The sequence below is a fragment of the Ovis aries genome, chromosome 10 (assembly GCF_016772045.2).
Source record: "Ovis aries strain OAR_USU_Benz2616 breed Rambouillet chromosome 10, ARS-UI_Ramb_v3.0, whole genome shotgun sequence".
Lineage (NCBI taxonomy): Eukaryota > Metazoa > Chordata > Mammalia > Artiodactyla > Bovidae > Ovis > Ovis aries.
Genome location: NC_056063.1, coordinates 18,821,949 through 18,840,087, shown reverse-complemented (window position 1 = coordinate 18,840,087; position 18,139 = coordinate 18,821,949). Strand labels below are relative to the sequence as shown.

Sequence of the window (18,139 nt, the reverse complement as noted above, 5' to 3'; positions counted from 1 at the left end):
GCGGCGGGCCTGCCTGTCACTGTTGATCACCAGAGATTTTTCTCTCTGGAATCAGGTCATGTAATCTCATTTCTAAAAGTGGTGTTCAGGTGTTGGGTAGGTGGGCGCTGCTAATAGCAAATGATCACTGATTCTTCCAGCAAAGACAGGAGGAAGTCATCTAGTGGACAGAAAAGTCTGTTCCTCCAGGTCTAATTAATTAAGAAAATTCCAGAGCGTGGATCAGTTTGTCATTCAAAGTGGCCATTCCCAAATATAGTTCTTATGTCCCTATGCTCTTTTATAAACCTCTGGCATCTGCCAGCTGCTGCAGGTGAGACAGGAATGTTTATATCCAGGCAGAAGGGCAAAAACATGATTGAAAATGGACAGCCTGAAGCCAGTGTGAAATACTGAAAGAAAAAGCACAATCAACTTTTTGCTGTGTAGTTTAAAAGAAATTCCAGTCCAGTTGTAGCTGAGAGATGACTCACCCTGTCCACAGAAGCATCAAGAGAGGCAAAGCAGGAAGGGATGAAGAAAAACAAGATTCTGTTTTACATAATTCTCATTTTCATGCAAAGAGCTATTCCAACCGCTCATGAAATTAGCCAGCAATTTAACTACCTCATTATTTAGAGCGTCAGGCAAAGTGCACCAGATTTTTCTAGATAAGGATTATGACAGCTGGTCAGTAAGAAGACTGTCATAGGCCATATCCTCCGATCCAGAACACCAAGGAGAGTCCAAGCTCCTTCAGAAGCCTGGGAGGAGCCATGCATACAAACCCTTTGGTTGCAACTTGAGACCCACTCACATGACCTCAGAGAAGGGGCCCAGGAATCACTCCCTGATCAGGTGATTCACAATCTTGATTACACATTCACCTCACCCGAGAGGTTTTTCAAACTACTGAGATCTGGTTCTCACTCAAGAGATTCTCATTTATTCAGCGTGGGGTGCGACCTGGGGAGCAGGATTTTTTTTTTTTTTAATCTCCTCAGGTAATTCTGACAGGCAGCCGCGTCTGAGAACCATTGATAGAAATATATAAGAACCGGAACTATAACAGAAAGATTCCAGGAAGCAAAACAATCAGGGCTACCAGCATCGCACGGCTTCAGAATTAGTCACGAGGTGTTCTGTGTGAATGGCGCCCCCTGGAGGGCAACTCTGGATGTGTAAGCCTACAGTCGTATTGATGGTTCCTCCATCCCGTTCCTTGGGGACAGGGAACTGATTGTTCCTCAAGTCTTGAATGCTGCCTCACGTTCTTTCATGATAGCTGTGTTCCTAGTCGCTTAAGTCTCTCCATTTCCCAATTTCAAATCTCTAAGAGAAGAGTTTAGTATAGCCAAACAGATGACAAAAAAAATCACTTGCTTCTGACCACCCCAATCCATCATGCTGCTGCTGCTGCTGAGTCGAGAGTGGGGCAACAAGTCGTACTGATCGTTTAAGGGTCCAGAGCTTTGGGCACGAAATTTTTCCTCAGGAAGTGTGGGTAGGAAGGTGATGAGTGGTATCTTTAACACAGTGAGCTTGGCAGAGGCTGGCCGATTTTATTCACAAGACTAACTGTAGAATTAATTGACCAAATTAAGACACTTTGAGAGCCCTGGGATTTCTTTGGAAGGAATGATGCTAAAGCTGAAGCTCCAGTACTTTGGCCACCTCATGCGAAGAGTTGACTCATTGGAAAAGACTCTGATGCCGGGAGAGATTGGGGGCAGGAGGAGAAGGGGACGACAGAGGATGAGGTGGCTGGATGGCATCACAGACTCGATGGACGTGAGTCTGAGTGAACTCCGGGAGTTGGTGATGGACAGGGAGGCCTGGTGTGCTGCGATTCATGGGGTCGCAAAGAGTCGGACACGACTGAGCAGACTGAACTGAACTGAACTGAGAATGAAAATCTGCTATTAATAATAACAACACTGGGGGACTCCCTGGTGGCTCATTGGTTAAGACTTCATGCTCCCAATGCCGGGGGCCTGGGTTTGATCCCTGATTTGGGAACTAGATCCCACATGAGACAACAATTAATAAAATGATCCTGAGGGCACAGCTAAGGCGTGGCAGTGTTCGTGGGTGCTGCCGGATCAGTCAAGTCAGACTCCTTGCAACCCTATGGACTGTAGCTCACCAAGTTCCTCCGTCCATGGGATTCTCCAGGCAAGAATGCTGGAATGGGTTGCCATGCCCTCTTCCAGGGGATCTTACCGACCTTGGGATCGAATCTGTGTCTCTTTCCTCTCCTGCATTGGCAGATGGGTTCTTTATCACTGGCACCACCTGGGAAGCCCCAAGACCTGCTCAGCCAAATAATATTAAAATAACAGCAATAATAACATTAGGGCAGGAGGTATAAACTGAACAGTTCTGGGCAAAGTGGTACGTATGGTCACCCTAGTTTGGCTTAAATTTTGATGGAAAAGGAGGGGAAAGGGTCGAGGTAAAATTTCAGGATATGGATATGGAAAGTAATCTTGTGTTACAGTAGGAAGAACCATAGTGAAGACTATGAGGATGTGAAAAAATACACTCAGGCAACTTCTCCTAGGGCTTCCCAGGTGGCGCTGGTGGAAAAGAACCCACCCGCCAATGCAGGAGACATAAAAGACTCCCGTTCAATCCCCAGGTTGGGAAAATCCCCTGGAGAAAGGCATGGCAACCCACTCCAGTATTCTTGCCAGGACAGAAGAGCCTGGTGGGCTACAGTCCATAGGGTCACAAAGAGTCAGACATGACTAAAGCAACTCAGCACAGCACAGCAACTTCTCCTATAAGGGATAGAAATTGCTGGGGAGGAGGGTCCCCTCATTAAGGCAGTTCTAGATATGCAAATTGCCCACCTAAGGTGTATTAATTTCCTAATTAACAAATTACCACAAATTTGATGGCTTAAAGAAATAGGAATCGATTCTGTCACAGTTCTAGGAGGCTAGAAGTCTGAATTCAAATGCCCCAGGTTCTAGTGGTGAAGACTCTAGGGGAGAATCCTTCCTTGCAGGTCCTGGAAACTCTTGACAGTCATCAGCTTGTGGTTGCATCAGTCCAACATTTGCTTCTGCCTTCAGACGGCCATCCCTTTTTTTCCACCCACGTTGTATCTTCTGTCTCTTATAAAGGCCTTTGTCATTGGGTTTAGGGCCCACCCTGCTAATTCAGTGATATCCCATTCTAACATTCTTAATTGAATGACATTGGCAAAGACCCTTTTTCCAAACTAGGTCACACTCACAGACTCTAGGTGGACATTGCTTTTGTGGAGCCACCCCTCAAACTACCATAGCAGGTGTGGACCTCAGAGGCAGCTTCATTTAGAACAATATGGTCTGAAGACACACAAGTGCTCAAGAATCCATTTTCAGGCACCATATGTTAGATTCTATGTTGCAAGTAGCTGGAAACCCATATGAAATCAGCCTAAACAAGAAAGAAAACTTATGGGCTCATGAAATATCAAGATAGAGGGCTACCTTCAGGTGAAGCTTGAACCAGCAGCTCAATCATGTTTCATTGCAAGCCTACAGTTTGCTCTCCATAGACTTAATTCCTTATAAAGCTAGCTTTTCACTTGTGAACCAAAAATGGTAGCCTGTAATTCCTGGAGCTGCAAATATTCTTGTTCAGGATCTCCAGGAAAGGAGAGTTTGTGCATGCTTGCGCTAAGTCGCTTCAGTTATATCTGACTCTTTGCAACCCCATGGACTATATAGCCCACCAGGCTCTGTCCATGGGATTCTCTAGGCAAGAATATTGGAGTGAGGTTAAGGAGAATTTACTTTTCAGTAATGCAAACTGAATCACTGAAATTAAACCTGTTTGGCTTTCATTGGTCTGACTTGGCTTGAGGCGATGGAACACTCCTATGTCAATTGGGACCCACCTCTGGAGTCGGGATGGGGTCAATCCAGCCTGAACTACATGACTAAGACTTAAGAGACTGTAAAAGAAGGAAAGTAATAAGGATGCTGGAAACAAAACCAGCATCAGGTATCACATAAAGAAAATGAGAAACTAAAGACTGGAAGTAATATTTTTGGAGTGCTTATCGTATCCTGTGTGCAAATGGCAACCCACTCCAGTACTCTTGCCTGGAAAACTCCATGGACAGAGGGGCCTTGTAGGCTACAGTCCATAGGGTCGCAAAGAGTCAGACACGACTGAGCGACTTCACTCACTCGCACCTGAATTAGATCCCGTGTTTACAACGGCTGTAAGAGATATTGCAATGATCCTCACGTTACAGATTAGGAAACAAAGACATGAGGTGTTAAGTAGCTTACTCAGAGCCACACAGCTAGTCAGTATATTATTCTGAAGGCACCAAGGACTGTCACGATCAAATGTATCTTAGAAATATCATTCTGGTAGTACCAAGGAGGAAGAACCGGAAGAATAAGAAGAGCTGCCGGGAGCCCAGTAATTCAGATCAGCAGCAATGAGGACCTGAACCAGAACAGGGTCCAAGGAAAAGGAAAGTGAAGTCACTCAGTCGTGTCCGACTCTTTGCGACCCCATGGACTGTGGCCTACAAGGCTCCTCTGTCCATGGGATTTTCCAGGCAAGGGTACTGGAGTGGGTTGCCATTTCCTTCTCCAGAGGATCTTCCTGACCCAGGGATCGAACCCGGGTCTCCCATATTGCAGGCAGATGCTCTGAGCCTGCAGGGAAGCCAGGACCAAGGAGGGAGAGAAGGAACCAGTGTGAGAAATGCCAAGGAAGTAGAATCAGTAGGGCCTTCCCAAGTGGCACTAGGGGTAAAGGATCCATCTGCCAATGCAGGAGACAATAAGAAATTTGGGTTTGGTCCCTGGGTCAGGAAGATCCCCTGGTGGAAGGAATGGCAACCCACCCCAGTATTCTTGCCTGGAGAATCCATGGACAGAGGAGCCTGGAGGGCTACAGTCCACGGGGTTGCAAAATGTTGGACACAGCTGAAGCAACTTAGCATGCACACAGAATCAGTGGACTTGGTTATTATGTGTGAAAGCACAGAATAGAATCATTCATGAGGCCCAGGCCTCTAACTTGAGTGACTCAGCTAATTCACTGCCATTAACTGAAATTGAATAATAGCTTATATTTACAGAGGGCTTACTTTGTACCAAGCACTTCACTGGGACTTGCTCATTTCATCTTCACAATATTCTTCTAACGCTAAATGATAAACAACCGAAAAATCTCAGGAGGCTCATCAATAAGCTTTAATTAGCCAATGTGTATCTGTGAGTGGGAGACAGAGGTCAGCTAAGGTATATAGGTGAGGAAGTTTGGCTCTGCCTCACCTGTCTCTTATCCTTCCATAGGGACCTCCACTCTTACCAGATAATAGCACTTATTGCAAAGATGTACCTACTCTAAGATAGTGTAATATTGACTTGTTGTTTAGCTGCTCAATCATGTCCAACTCTTTTGTGACCCCATGGACTGTCGCCCACCTGGCTCCTTTGTCCATGGAATTCTCCAGGCAAGAATACTGGAGTGGGTTGCCATTTCCTTCTCCAATGCATGAAAGTGAAAAGTGAAAGTGAAGTCACTCAGTCATGTCCGACTCTTCACGACCCCATAGATCCTCCAGGGGATCTTCCCGACCCAGGGATTGAACCCATATCTCAGGATTCTTTACCACTGAGCCACCAGAGAAACCCAATAGGGACAGATAAATAAAGCAAGGGAATTTTTCCCAAAAGAGAGGTGGTAAGGGCATGAAGAAATGGAAACTTTGTCATTGTTATTGGCAGAATAAATCAATACAATCAGTTTATAGAGCAATTATACAATATCTAATGAAAAGAGCATAATGCTAGTTATATGGAAACCTGATTATGACAGAGGTGGCATTAAGAGTCAGTGGAGAAAGGATGGGCTCTGTAATAAGTAGCACTAGTACATTACACTGGAGAAGGCAATGGCACCCCACTCCAGTACTCTTGCCTGGAAAACCCCATGGACGGAGGAGCCTGGTGGGCTGCAGTCCATGGGGTTGCTAAGAGTTGGACACAACTGAGCGACTTCACTTTCACTTTTCACTTTCATGCATTGGAGAAGGGAATGGCAACCCACTCCAGTGTTCTTGCCTGGAGCATCCCAGGGATGGCGGAGCCTGGTGGGCTGCCGTCTATGGGGTTGCACAGAGACGGACACGACTGAAGCGACTTAGCAGCAGCAGTACATTACATATACAAAGTTGAAATTAGATACTTATCATATGCACAAAATAGGTTTCAAGTGGATAAAAGATCTAAAATTTTCTTTATGAATCTGGGATGGGAAAGGACTTTTTGCAAAGTCACAAATCATTAAGCGAAACATTGATACCTTTGATTATTAAAATTAAAAACCTCTGTTCAACAACCTACCCAAGCATCATAGCTAACACGGCCTTTAACTGACAGTCGTTTAGTATCCAGAATATAGAGAGAACTTTCATACATCTATAAAAACAAATGCAAACTACAAGTACTGAAACAGGCAGAAAATATTAAACAGAAAATATTTTTGATGCTTGAATTGCCAATATGCATATGAAAGTTTTCTCAACTGCACTAGAAATCAAGGGAAAAAAAATTAAAATCACATTGAGATATTTCACTCCCTGTCAGTGTGGTAGAGATGAAAAAGTCTGACATTATCAAGAGTTGGCAAGGAGAAAAAATATTAATGTCATGGAATTTTATTTTTTAAGCTGGGGAATTTTTATGGATTAAAGGGAATTAAAGAAGACTAAAGATATATGACAATTAAATACAATGTTCAATCCCTGATTAGATTCTGGACTGGAGGAAAAATTATGAAGAGCACTATTAGCTCAGTGGAGAACTTTTAACGTGGCCTATACAATAGGTAATAGAGTTATCTCAGTGTTTAATTTCCTGAGTGTAATAATTGCATTATGTTATGTAGGAGAATATCTTTGTTCTAGGATAGATACATACATATTTAAAATTTTATTTGTATTTATTAAATATCTTCATTTTTGTCTGTATACATGTGTTTCAATATATGTATCATTTGGAAACAGAACACTAAAGGCCAAGAAATTTTGAAAAGAAAGGGAAAACAAATGTAGCAAAATGTTAGTAACTGTTGAAATAAAGTAGATACATGTGTTCATTGTAGCATTTTGGCAACTTTTCTGTAAGTCTGAAATTTTTTTCCATGTAGAGGAAGCAAGGACATGAAAAAATGGAAACCTTGACATTGTTATTGGCCATATAAATTGATACAACCACTTCAGAAAACAATTTGGCAATATATAGTGAAGTCAAAGATATCTAATTCTATAACCCACCAATTCTGCTCTGGACATATTTTCTCAAATTGCACAGTAGATGTGTATAAGACAGGTCACTGCGGTATTGTTTTCACAGGAAAAAAAAAGAGGAAGAGCAAAATGTTCACAAATCACAGAAAAAAATAAAGCAACCATCTATTCTTACAATTTAGTAGTTAGAGTGAATGAGCTAGTCCTATGCGCATCAATATTTTAAAATCTCAAAAATAATATTATTGAGTGAAGAAAGCAATTTACAGGAAGATCAGTGCAGTAATATGTCATTTTTATACTGCTAAAACAGTTCAAAAACAACACTAAATCTTGTTTATGGATTCATACATATGTAGTCAATGTTTAAAACTATTGAAGATGATAAACATTAAAATTCAAGATTGTGAAGAGAGACGGGGATGAGATTTGGAGCTCTTGCCCCCAAGGAATCTTCATCCGTATCTGTAATTTACATCTTGAGAAAAAGAATTTGGGGACAATACAGTAAAATGGTAACACGTGACCAAGTGGCTGACAGAGGAGAGGTGTCTGTTATATTAGCCTCTCAATTTCACCATGAGCGTAAAATATTCACAAGACATTTTTGAGATCCTTAGCAAGACAGGACCAGGAAATAGGCATTTTACTCAGCTCTTAGAAGAAGCATACTAAACACCTGCTATGGGCTCAGGAGATGGAGCTCCCAGGAGAGGCTGATTTCGGGAGGTATCTCTCGCCAAGGCAGCCAGTTCACTGCAGTGCTTTTATGCCCATGGGGAGCACTAAACTGACACTGGGAGCCGCGCTTGGGCACTGCATCTCTATCCTCTAAAAATTGCACACATCTATATCTGCAAGGGATTTAGGACAATGGCTGTGAGCTTCAGCCCTACAGTGCCGCACACCTAGAGGAAGACAAACGGCCTGTAATAAATTGTGCAAAAGCTTGCTGACTGTGGAGTTCCTCCCTGGAAGAATTCCCAGCCCTCACTGAGAGCCAGAGGGAGCATCAAGAAAGGGGCCAGAGGGACGGCCCCCAACTCCTTGCTCTAAAAGGGGTCTCTAGTCAGGCATACACAGACTCCAAAAGAAGCCCCATGGGGGAAGTCGCCAATGTCGCTTTGACAGCCTCAGCTGTGCCCAATGTCCTAGACTCGTGTCTTGGAATGTAGTTGAGAACAGGAGCTAACAACTGGGATTGCATGGACACCCCTCCCCCAGCTCTTAAATACAGGTCAGTTGTATGGTTTAAAGCATTGGTCCCCAACCTTACTGGCACCAGGCATGGGTTTTGTGGAAGACTATTTTTCCATGGAAGGTGGTGGTGGTCCAGGCGATAATGCAAGCAATGATGGTGCCACTCACCTCCTGCTGGGCGGCCTGGTTCCTAACAGGCCGTGCACCAGGGGCTGGGGAAAGTGAAAAGTGTCAGTCGCTCAGTTGTATCGGACTCCTTAGGGCCCCATGGACTGTGGCCCACCAGGCTCCTCTAACCATGGAATTCTCCAGGCAAGAACACCCTGGTTTAAGGTGTCGCCCTCTCCATCCTGAGAAAAAAACAGGATCATTTGGTAAACGTGTGGAATGGTAAGCATCTCTTCTGTGGCAGGCACTGGGCTAGACTGCACAGCCAAGGATGAACAAGAGCAAGTTGGGTCCTCAGAAGTCCAGTGTGGGAGGCAGACAAACGGATCAAAGGCAGAAGGTGGAACGTTCCAGTGGTCCAGGGTTCTAGCTGTGACGGAGTCCCCGGCAGCAGAGAAGAGAGCACCAGGAACGCGGATGGTGGCCGTCGGGGTTCCGTAGAGGAAGCAATGTCCGAGCTGATGACGTGTGGCCAGGAGGACATGGGCAAAGCCTGCGTGTGTGTGAGAGCAACGTGAGCTGGGGCCCTGCCCTTGAAGGAAGATGGACAGGAGGGTTTCCCAAAGCCTGAAGGCAAGCAATGCTGTATTTTTGAATTTTGTTTTTTATTGGAGTATAGTTGCTTCACAGTGTTGTGTTGGTTTCTGTTGTACAACGTGAATCAGCGAGAAGTATGCACATGTCCCCTCCCCCTTGAGCCTCCCTCCCTCCGACCCCGCATCCCACCCCTCTAGGGCATCACAAAGCACCGAGCTGAGCTCCCCGTGTGATGCAGCAGCTTCCCACTAGCTATCTACTTGACACATAGGAACATATTACTATATATTGCTTTCACTCTGTGGGGCTGGAGAAGCCTCTTGAGAGTCCTTGGACTGCAGGGAGAGCAAATCTGTCAATGCTACAGGAAATCAACTGTGCATATTAAATACTTAATAAATGTTCATTATCGTTATTGTTGTTAATGCTGAGTCCATGTTTCTGATAGCATTTAAAAAAAATGTCATGCCCTGTCAATGCTTTTTCACTTTATCCTTTGCATACAGCCACTAGATAGACCCCCCTCAAGGCTTTGCTTCCTGTGTCTGTATTATGAAGAAAGTAGGCATGGACCTCCCTGGTGGTCCAGCGGTTAAGACTTCGCCTTCCAATGCAGAGGGGCCAGGTTCCATCCCTGGTTGGGGAACAGATCCCACACACCTTGTGAAGCGGTCAAAAAGAAAAAGGAAAGAAAAGAGAAAAACAGGCATATTGGATATTCTTTCTCGAACCAGGGTTGCTCCCCTGGAGATCCTGACATCAGACTCCAGCTTCTACCCTCCCACCTCTGGTTAAGAAACCCCCACAGGGTCATTGCAGGCTTTTAAACAGAGAAGACGCACAGCAAGATAAGGCTGTTTGCAGTATCACTTAATTATCTTGGGATCAAATTTATAACACGTGTCCAAAATAGTTTATAAGCTCTTGGGTCTTCATTTGTCAACGGCCTGAATTTTTTATTTCTGAGGAGGTGACCCTCAGGCTTCCCGGGTCTATAGTACTACTCTGGGCCCGGGGACGGTATATTTTACACGCTGTTGAAATAAGCCCTTGTCATTTTTTGGGCTAACACTCCCTGGATGAGTGAGTTACTCGTTTCCAAGCACCGCGGCCTTCGCAAGCCCTCTTAAGGTTCAGGCCGCTCTCTTCTCCGAGGGTCCCCGGCTCGGCTGCCACCTAGTGGCGAGTTCTGTAACAAAGGGCTCTTGAGACACACTTCAAATGCGCCCTTGGAAACGAGACCCTCCGTCGCTGTGACTCATTCCAGGATGACAGTGCAAAAGATATTTACTCATCTTCTTAAAAGATGAGTAATCGGCTTCTGGCTGATGGGAGGCTGTCTTTGAAAAACAATCCGATGTTGTTTTCTTCAAATATGAATATCAGGATTTTCTAAGCAAATTAATGATTTTTTTTTCCCCTTCAAATCCACTCCTGCAAGGGAAGGGCTAGGCCAGCATTGGGGGAGGGGTGGGCGTATTGCCAAGGATCGTCAAGCCTTTAGAATGGGCTGAGTTCTGTTGTAAGCACTCAGAACATCTCATCTGATCTTTATTTCAATCCTGAGGTAGGTCTTGTAATAAAAACAAAGCTGGTAATTATTATTTATTGTCATTGTTGCTTTATAAATGAGGGAATTAAGGCTTAGGGAGGTGTAACAAGTGACAAGACCGGGATTCTAACCCCGATCTGTCTGACACCAGTACCTGTGCTCTTGACCATCCCACTCCTAAATGATTATTTTTCTGCACCTGCCTGGTTCCAACATCAGTTCATCCTGCAAATATTTGTCAGGGCTTCCCAGGTGGCTCAGTGGTAAAGAATTCGCCTGCCAAGCAGGAGATGCAGGAAACACGAGTTTGATCCTTGGGCAGGGCAGGTCCCCTGGAGAAGGAAATGACACCTCACTCCAGTATTCTTGCCCGGGAAATCCCATGGACAGAGGAGCCTGGTGGGCTACAGTCCGTGGGGTTGCAAAAGAGTCAGACGTGACTTAGCAACTGAGCATGCATGCACACAAATATTTGTCAAGACCCTGAATATTTCTTCTTTTGAATGTTGATTATTCACAATGATCCAGACACACACCCTTCCCTGATGAAGCTTACAGTCTAGTGGGAGAAAAGAGAAAATGCTTCATAGCTTGATAAATGCTGTGATGAGCTTAGCACAGGATGCTGGGGGCCATATATTTGAGTAGTTTACCGTGTAACCTGGGGGCAGTCAGGATAGACTTCCTAGAGGAGGTGACCAAGTAATCTTACTGGATGAATTACTTACTGGACTAATTCTTACTGGATGAATGGGAATTAGGCAGGCCCAAGGAAGGAGGGAATTAGAGAAGGACATTTCAGACAAAATAAGAAGCCAACACAAGTGACCAGAGGTCCCAGGTGGGAGCTGAGCACTGGGAGAACTCTTATAATTGGAGAGTTTCAGAAAGGGACCCAGGAGTTGGCTCCTATGGGTGCTGACTTTTGTTACCTATGTCTGGCAGGATGCTGGCAACTTCATTCTGAAAGGAACACTGCTTTGCAGAGCAAAAGCTCTGAGAGAGAGAGGAAAGAAAGAAGCCTTCTCTTCCCCCTTGTGGCCTGAAACAGAGGTGTGACTGTTGTCCTGAGCCTCAGCAGAAGCTCTGAGAGGCCTGATAAAGATGCTCTGTGATAAAGCACTAGGTTCGGCCATGGTGGGCCTGGAGGACTGACCCCATGTCATGTGGCTAAGACAGCACAGCGCCCCATGTTACACCCTGGATCAACCTCAAAGCCAAAGTTTGAAAGGATGAGTCTTGTTTTCCCTATTATTTATTTTTAAAATTTTGGGCCACACCATGGGACTTGTAGGATCTTAATTTCCCAACCAGGGTTTGAACTTGAGCCTCCAGCATTGGAAGGCAGAATCTTGGACCCTCAGGGAAGTCCCTTGTTTTGCTGTTAAACATAAGTGCAGAGAAGAAGGAAACGACTGTGATGGAAGAGAAGGCTCCTTGCTGCGCACTGCTAGCACCTTCCACGGATGGTGAGAACCAACTACATGCTCTTCTCTAACAGGTGAGACCTTGGGAGGCCAACCTTCCCGCTGTTTTCTCCATGGTACTGCCCCCTTAAATGACGCTTACTCCTTGGAAGAAAAGCTATGGGCAACCTAGACAGCATATTAAAAAGCAGAGACATTACTTTGCCAACAAAGGTCTGTCTAGTCAAAGCTCTGGTTTTTCCAGTAGTCATGTATGGATGTGAGAGTTGGACCATAAAGAAAGCTGAGCATCAAAGAATTGATGTTTTTGAACTGTGGTGCTGGAGAAGACTCTTGAGAGTCCCTTGGACTGCAAGGAGATCCAACCAGTCCATCCTAAAGGAGATCTAACTTGAATATTCATTGGAAGGACTGATGTTGAAGCTGAAACTTCAGTACTTTGGCCACCTGAAGAACTGACTCATTTGAAAAGACCCTGATGCTGGGAAAGACTGAGGGCAGGAGGAGAAGGGGATGACAGAGGATGAGATGGTTGGATGGTATCTCTGACCTGATGGACATGAGTTTGAGTAAACTCCAGGAGTTGGCGATGGACAGGGAGTCCTGGTGTGCTGCGGTCCATGGGGTCGCAGAGTCGGACATGACTGAGCGACTAAACTGAGCTGCCCCCTAGTGGCTTTCAGTATGACTAGCTGTTACTTGGATGCTTCTTGGGCAAAGCCACTTTGCCAAATTATGAGTAAATCATGAAGAAGGTCATTTACAGGTATGCAGTGTATTCAGTCAACCAGATTTTGCTTCACAGGGTGATTGGGCTATAGCTTAATCAGTTTCTGTCTTCTGTTTACTAGCTGCCTAGTGGGGTCATTTCACTTTGGTGACACTTTTGACCTTTTTGTTAGACATTCCAGAATGAACCCTTTGATTGAGGTTGAATGAATCCCAGGTCAGTGTTCGTTTGTTTTTCCATATTTTTCTGTGTCTCTTAACCAAATCTTCCCTCTCTGGCTCTTTCTCTCCTCATGGAGAATTTCTCCCTCAGTGATTGCTTTTTCTTTAAGTCTTTGTAGCAGCAATGGAAATCTTCCAGTGTTAATGGCAGTGACAAGGGGCCATGTCTTTAAGTCCCGAACAGGGGAATTTGTTATGGCAACTGGCTATGAAATAGGGAGGACTTGGCACCAACTTTTCTATTTGTGACTCATATTTAGAACCTTTTTAAACCACTTTCATAATGTGGTGGTTAAGAACAGTGACTTAGGTTCTGCCGGTTGAGTAATCTTAGACAATTTACTTAACCTCTTCGTGCCTTACTTTCTTCATCTGTAAACTGTCCTGAGACCAGTGCCTGGCCCAGAGTAAGCACTATTGAGTCTGTTTTGGGGAAGGGATGGCGGGCCACACTGCGTGGCATGCAGGATCTCAGTTCTCCAACCAGGGATCAAACCCACGCCCCCTGCAGTGGAAGCACGGAGACTATCGAACCTTTGCTACTGTTCCCTTTTCTGGCTACTTCCCGTGGTCCCTCTAACCTTGATCAAATCATCACTTAATTCCCTTGTGTCAGGCTTCCCTGGTGGTCCAGTGGTTAAGAATCTGCCTTGCAATTTAGGGGACACCGGTTCTATCCCTGGTCCGGGATGATCCCACATGCCTCAGAGCATCTAAGCCCACGTGCTACACTACTGGGCCCACGTGCCATAGCTGTGAAGCCCGAGTGCCCCAGAGCCTGTGCTCCACAACAAGAGAAACCACCACAAAGAAAGAGAAAGAGAAAAGGAAGAGAAAGCACTGCCCTTGTGCTTCAACTAGAGAGTAACCCCTGCTCGCCGCAGCTAGAGAAAGCCCCTGCACAGCAACTAACCACACTACAGGTAGAGAAAAGAGTTGAGAACTTAAACCAATTTTCTAAATACCACTTTAGTTAATAAGATAATTACAATGATAGTTCCTTGTTTTGCAGAAAATATTGACAGTGTGCCATATCTAAAATGAAATTAATTCCGGATGAAGATTTAAATAAAGAGGGAAAAGACAAAGCATTAAGATAACATGTTAATAAATCCAGAAAATCTAGGGAAAACCTTCAAGAAAAAAAAAAAGGACCCAGCACAGCCTAAATTAATTAATTAATTAAATATTTTAAAAAATTCCCTCATGTGGAGGTTCGCCCTGTTCATTCTGGAGTGCCGTTCCTCACCATGACTGCCCCTGTTCAAGAAAGCCCACACGAAGTAGGAAAGAGCCTGCTCACACAGGCTCCCAGCTCATCCCTCCTACCCCACAAAACCACGCTCTCACCTTCTCTAGGACCCCCTTCCAAATGCCAGCTGTGGACTTCTCTATTTATATGGTGCCCATTTTCTCCTCCAGTATTAGTTCTGAACCCTCTCAAGTAATCTTGAGTAATTTATGCCAGATAGCTTTATATTAGAATTTGTAACTTATACAACGCTGGAGACCAGTGTCCCATGGTGTGTTATTTTACACTTTCTGTCTTGGAGTCTGCTCCGTTTATTTGTGAATTTCTGCACAGAGTTTGGATAGATGCCTACCTTGGTGTTTTCAGCATCTTCCATAAGCCTGAACAGAAGCCTGACATGACACGGCACACCCATCACTGCCTTCTCTTCGAGAACTGCTCTGTGCAATAATAAAATGCTATTGCTTTTAGTGATTTGTTTGTGACAAAAGGGCCAAAAATTATATCCTGCTGCAGAAAGATCATATTTGCCTTTAAAAACAAAATTCTGTTTCTTTCAGGGGATAATATAATTTGATTTTCTGTTTTCTTCACAGATATTGCATTTTCATCTTTGTTTTTCTGAATTCTAGTACTCTAGTTCTCTCTGTTTTACCATGGAGGAGATGAGATTTTTAAGGCAAAAACTCTCAATGCTTGAGCTCAGTTTTACTTTTATCTTCGTAAGAGTGTAAGGGATAACATGACTTTTCCCGATGTTAGCTCCTCTGCCTGCAGTAGGGACCACAGTAGACTTACCTGGAGGATGTGTCCTAGCGGCTCTGCGGCTGGGAAATGTTAAGGGTAAGTTTACAGCCACGACTATTGGCAACAAGAAGAAATACTGAGCTGTTAAGAAAAAGACATGAATACGGTGGATATGACATCAGAGCAGGTTGCCATAGTGTACATTCCAGGATTGAGTCCCCTGGCCACTGAGTGATTTCAGTTTATATACACTACCTTCCCGTAGTTGGATGGGAAACTGGGAATCTCATATAGGGCCTCCTCAGTAAAAGGGATCCTGTGTTTCCTGCTTGTGAGATCCCAGGCTTCCGTGTCTCACCCTCAGCTGGTGGCGGCCCTGAGTACTCCTCGATAGCACTATGTATGAAATAGGTAGAGGCCATCTGGGGGTGCGTCTGCACATCTCCCTCAGGGAACCCTTTGCCCCACCCTGGGCTTGCTTCTCCTGTGGAATCTCTGGCTCCCTAGAGCCCTTTGCTGTCGGGCCTTAACCCTCGTCAACTCTCACTTCTTTCCCTTCTTTCTTGCTGCTTTGGAGAGAAAAGATAAATACATAACATTTGCTTTTGACACCTAATTCCATTTCAAAGCCCTTTGTCTTTGTACTTATCATCTGTATAAACGATTTTAAAATCATTATATTGGATTTTTTTCCCAATAAAATTAAACATGTATAGGACCTGTATGCTGAAACCACAAAATACTGATGAAAGAAAGGATGAAAGATATAAAGAAATGGAGAGACATACCATGTTCATATTTGGAAGACTCAATGTAATAAAGACGTCAGTTCTCCCCACACTGATTTGCAAGTTTAATGCAATTCCTATCAAAATCCCAGCAAAATTTTTTTGGTAGATATAGGCAAGTTTATTTTAAAAGTGATATGGAAGGACAAAAGAATTCGAAGAGCTAAAGCAATTATGAAAAAGAATCAAGTGGAAGGAGTCACTCTACCTAATTTTAAAACTTACTACAAACTATAGTACTCAATTTCAGCCATCCTCTCCACTCGGATGCCACACTAATCATGTCTACAGCCTGGAATTCATTCTCAATTGCTTTCTGGAATCCCCAGTAACTTGCTGGCCATTTTTACCTTTCACTTGGGGTTGTCTCACCAGACCTCAAATTTAACTTGTTTAAGCCAGCTATACCAACAAGTTCCAGATTTTCCGCCTTCACCCTGTGATGTCATTGTCTCTCTTGCTGTTTCTGTAAGCCTACCATCTGCTTGCTCTCCAATTTGCATTTATTTGTCCCTTATTTTCCTTTCCCTCTGCGGTCATCCTAGTTCCCATTCTTATGGTTTCATTATCAACTCTTTGTAATAGTCCTCAAACTACTCCCCCATCTTATATCTTTTCCCCTCAATGACAACCCCCTCTAAACACCACCACCAGTGTAACTCTCCTAAAACTTCACTCTCACAATGCCATTTGTCTGCTCAAAAAACTTTCAGAGACTTCACTATTGAAAGGAATAAGCCAAACTCCTCAACTTAGAATTCAACCTCCTTTTTATTGAGCCCAATTAATCTTTGTAAGAGCTTCCCTGGTGGCTCAGATGGTAAAGCGTCTGCCTGCAATGCGGGAGACCCAGGTTCGATTCCTGGGTTGGGAAGATCTCCTGGAGAAGGAAATGGCAACCTACTCCAGTATTCCTGCCTGGAGAATCCCATGGACGGAGGAGTCTGGTAGGCTACAGCCCATGGGGTCGCAAAGAGTCAGACTTGACTGAGTGACTTCACTTTCACTTTCTTTCTTCAATCCTTGCAAACTTGATTCCCACTGTTTTAAAAGAAGTGGACCAAGTAGGCTCAAACACTCTCAATGCCTTAATCACCCTGGGGCAAATTCTCACTTGGGTGCCTTTGTTTCTTCAGCTGAAAATGCTTCCCCTGTTGACCTTTCAGTTTTCTCATTCCTGTAGATTCTTGCATATCCCTCACAATTCTTAGTTTCCAAATACTGTCCCTGAACCTGCACAAACGCTGATTTCTCTCTCACTTGCCACACTGCTAACACTGACCAAGTATGCTTTCCCCACTTCATCCAGCACATTACGTCTGCATCCAGCTGTCTACTATAAGGACCCTGAAAACAGGGGTCATGACCTACGTACACACACCAACTCACCTCGCATGGTCCTGCACACAGCCAGGGCTCAGGACACAGCTTTGGCACACTTATGTGTCTCGATGATAAGGCTTTGTGAAAGCTAAGTTGCTGTATCATGTTCATTCTTTCTTAACCTTGGGTCTAAGACTACAGACTACGAAGAAACCATGGAAAATTCGATATGAAGTGGTTAACACTCGTGCCAATGAGCTTGTTGCTTTTCTGAAATTATCTGAACACTGTCTCTCAGAAAGTGTCATGGTTCTGCCAGTGGGGTCCATATAAGTCCAGAATGAGAAGTGACATCCAAGCGTTTGCACAGGACTGGCTTTTGCAGACATGAATTCAATAAAGATGCAGGACTTAAAAGCGACACTTCACAGGGAACTCTGCTCAATGTTATGTGGAAGCCTAGATGGGAGGGGATCTGGGGGAGAACGGATACATGTGTATGTGTGGCTGAGTCCCTCTGCTGTCTACCTGAAACTATCATAACATTGTTAATCAGCTATACTCCAACACAAAATTAAAAGGAAAAAAAAAAAAAGACACTTTCGGCAGTCACGAAAACAAGGACTAAGTGGTCAACACTGCTGGTCAAACTCATGTTCACTGAGTCGGTGATGCCATCCAACCAGTGGGCTCTGCGGATGAGCAAAGTCATTTCTTAACACACACAACAGCCTTTACTTGGGAGACAGCTCCTCGGTGATGAGGTTTGGAAACTCCTGCAAGAAATGACACGTGTACCAACCAGCACAAACCCTTCAGAAGGCAGAGTGGGAAAGCCTCTGATCATTAGCCTGCCCTGGCAGGCACTGAGGGTTAGTGCAGAGCACTCGCTCAGAGAAGGGCCAAGGGAAACTTGACTCCCTGGAAGAGAACATGAAAGAA

At 44.5% G+C, this 18,139-nt stretch overlaps 1 non-coding gene across 1 annotated transcript; it reads left to right on the top strand.

Annotated features, from left to right (window-relative positions):
• The first annotated feature begins 16,676 nt into the window (after window positions 1-16,676).
• TRNAC-GCA (transfer RNA cysteine (anticodon GCA)) lies at window positions 16,677-16,748 on the top strand. The gene has a single exon. It is a non-coding gene; the product is annotated as a tRNA-Cys (tRNA).
• The last annotated feature ends 1,391 nt before the right edge of the window (window positions 16,749-18,139 follow it).